The sequence below is a fragment of the Neoarius graeffei genome, chromosome 9, assembly GCF_027579695.1.
Source record: "Neoarius graeffei isolate fNeoGra1 chromosome 9, fNeoGra1.pri, whole genome shotgun sequence".
NCBI classification, from domain to species: Eukaryota; Metazoa; Chordata; class Actinopteri; order Siluriformes; family Ariidae; genus Neoarius; species Neoarius graeffei.
Window position 1 is genome coordinate 44,359,908 of NC_083577.1, and position 3,112 is coordinate 44,363,019.

At 40.1% G+C, this 3,112-nt stretch overlaps 1 long non-coding RNA gene across 1 annotated transcript; it reads left to right on the forward strand.

The window, feature by feature from the left end:
- Nucleotides 1–580: 580 nt before the first annotated feature.
- Nucleotides 581–2,545, forward strand: LOC132891240 (uncharacterized). The gene is made up of 3 exons (XR_009655295.1): nucleotides 581–690; nucleotides 794–950; nucleotides 1,058–2,545. It is a non-coding gene; the product is annotated as an uncharacterized LOC132891240 (long non-coding RNA).
- The last annotated feature ends 567 nt before the right edge of the window (nucleotides 2,546–3,112 follow it).

Here is a 3,112-nt window from a genome sequence, read left to right on the forward strand (position 1 = left end):
AGTAGTGGATGGAAGCAATTTAACACCATCTACATGTTTGCCGTGCTCTGATTTTCTTTTATTGACCAGGAAAATAATCTGTACTTGCCAGTTATGTACGTAGACCTAACCTTTTATTCATTTGTTGTTCACCCAGGATTTTGCATGCAAACGAACGAAGACGAACATGATCATCAAAGGAAGTTTAGCCCCTGCTTATACAAATCCTGTCATCAAAAAAAATGCACCAGCAGCCGTTTAGCCTTATGATAGATGAGAGCAACGACAGAAACAGCACCAAGTGCTTGGTCATTCTGGCATGCATTTTTGAAGATGTCTATGTAAAAACCAGAATGCTGGATTTACCAGAACTTGCTTCTGGTAAAGCTTCAGCGATATTTGAAGCTGTTGACAGCTTCATGAGGTAAGAATTTATTCTTTAAATTGTAAAACAGTGCGCCAGTTTGCTGAATCTGTATACCTGTTTAACAATCTAGACTGAAAGTATGTAGTAATATGTATAATATTATAAATACCTTTGTAACTTTTATAATTACAAAACGAGCACTAATGCATAATGCATATTTTCAGCGAAAATGACATCCCCTGGGCCAACATGGTTGGGTTTGCAAGTGACAATTGCAACATCATGATTGGCAGGAAAGATTCTGTTTTGACCAGGCTCCAATCAAAAAGTCCCAAGATTTTTAGGTATGTTTCATTTGTCATAAGTTGATACATAATAATATACACCAAAATTTTATCAGAATAGTACTCCAGTACTGTACTTATTCTACTGTTATTTCTGTTTCAGCATTGGCTGCATTTGCCACTTGGCAAATCTTTGTGTGAAGGCCGGTGTGAAGGCACTGCCATTTAAAGTAGATGACCTTCTGGTGGATGTGTTCTACTTTTTCCACCACAGCTCAAAGCGCATTTAGGACTTCAAAGAATTTCAGCAGTTTACAGAGGTTAGCTAAAAGACCTATCGTATCACTATAACATAAGGAGTCTTTGAGATTCTCTTCTGGTAGTCTTCCAGCTTTTCCTCAATTAATTGTTCTACATTAAATTCTAGGTAGAGGAGCAGCAGCTCTTGAAGTACTGTCCTAGCCGTTGGCTGTCCCTAGAGAAAGTCTGCAACCACCTGCTGAGCCAACTGCCGGCCTTGCGAAGCTACTTTGCCAGTCGTAAAGATGTTGAGAAACCAGGCGAATTCAAGTCGATAAATGACAGGCTACAGGAACCCCTGACTGAGCTAATACTGTTGTTCCTGCAGTACATTATGCCAGTGCTCAATCAGTTTAACATCCTTTTTCAAGGGGAGGATTGCATGGTTGGCAGTCTCCTCCCCGAGATGGACAGCCTTCTATGGAAGTTTGCTGTGAAGTTCTTGGAGCTGAAGCATGTCAAGTCCTGCAGAAATCTTAGGGAATTTGATGTGGGCAACCAGGAGCTGCAGCAGTCCAATGACAAGCTGACAGTGGGGCCTGCAGTCAGATCTCGCCTGGTGGAGCTAGAGGAAGACCTGGACACAAAAACTGTCCAGGTCTTCTTCTCCTCTGTCAGGCTGCTGCCAGGAAGATGATGGATACATTTCCATTTGACAATGAAGTGTTGGTCAATCTTGCAGTGTTAGCTCCATCTAAAAAGGATGACCTGGACTATAGTAGTGTTGTCAATTTAACTTCCTCTTTTGGCTTTTACCTGGACCTGGAGCAGTTGAAGGAGGAGTGGGAGGACTTTCAGCTTATGCCACATGATGTTGTGCCATGCAGGGCAAATGATGGCAAAAAAGTACCAATAGATGTATATTGGGGAAAGGTCTTTGATGTAAAAACTGCTCTGGGTGTTGCCAGGTTTCCAGTGCTGAAACAACTTTTTACTGCTTTGCTCTGCCTCCCACATAGCAATGCAGATAGTGAGAATGAATTTTCACTGGTTAGGAAAATTCATACAGAGTACAGAAAAAATATGGCTGCAGACACATTAACTGCATATCTGCAAATTAAAATGAACTGTGATCAGGAGCTACAACTGCTGCCCAAGCAATGATATTATAGCTTGTGCCAAATCTGCAACATCTTTGTACAACAAAGAACACTCCAAAAAGGAATAAGATTCAAATTCTTGTTATAAATTACTGGGAAGATTTTCAATTTAACTTCATAATTTATTAATATTTTCACTTATCCTTGTTTAGATAATATACTTGATGTGGTTCAGTCATCTTTAGTTGACTTAATATTGATTTAATATTAATACATTTTATTTGGGGCGGCACGGTGGTGTAGTGGTTAGCGCTGTCGCCTCACAGCAAGAAGGTCCAGGTTCGAGCCCTGTGGCCGACGAGGGCCTTTCTGTGCGGAGTTTGCATGTTCTCCCCGTGTCCGCGTGGGTTTCCTTTGGGTGCTCCGGTTTCCCCCACAGTCCAAAGACATGCAGGTTAGGTTAACTGGTGACTCTAAATTGACTGTAGGTGTGAATGTGAGTGTGAATGGTTGTCTGTGTCTATGTGTCAGCCCTGTGATGACCTGGCGACTTGTCCAGGGTGTACCCCGCCTTTCGCCCGTAGTCAGCTGGGATAGGCTCCAGCTTGCCTGTGACCCTGTAGAACAGGATAAAGTGGCTAGAGATAATGAGATGAGACATTTTATTTGCAAAATTTACATCAATAATTCTGGTATTACTGATACAATGTATATTAAATAATTAAGTTTATAGTTCAGTCATTCTCTTTAGTAGATAATTGTTTACTTGACTGTACATATAGGCCTTTTTAATTCAGTTGTTTCCTCTGGGATCTAAAATTTCTTTTTATTCAGTACAAGCTTATTTGATCCCTTTAACTTGATGCAGTGTGATAAATATGCCCATTACAATAGGAGTGTATAATGTGGAATAAAACAACCGGTGCTTTGGATATTGGATTTTTTTTTCTCATGTATAAGGGCTCATGGGTGTTTGTAAGGGAAAAGTACAGTTTGTAAGTGCATGGGTAACTAAAGGTTGACATGTATGGTAACCCTATCACTTCTGAAGGAAATTTGATAGAACATGAGGCCGATTTAGAATGGAATAATTATAATGAAGTTATGAAAGAAATTAAAGAATGAAAGAAATTAAATATACT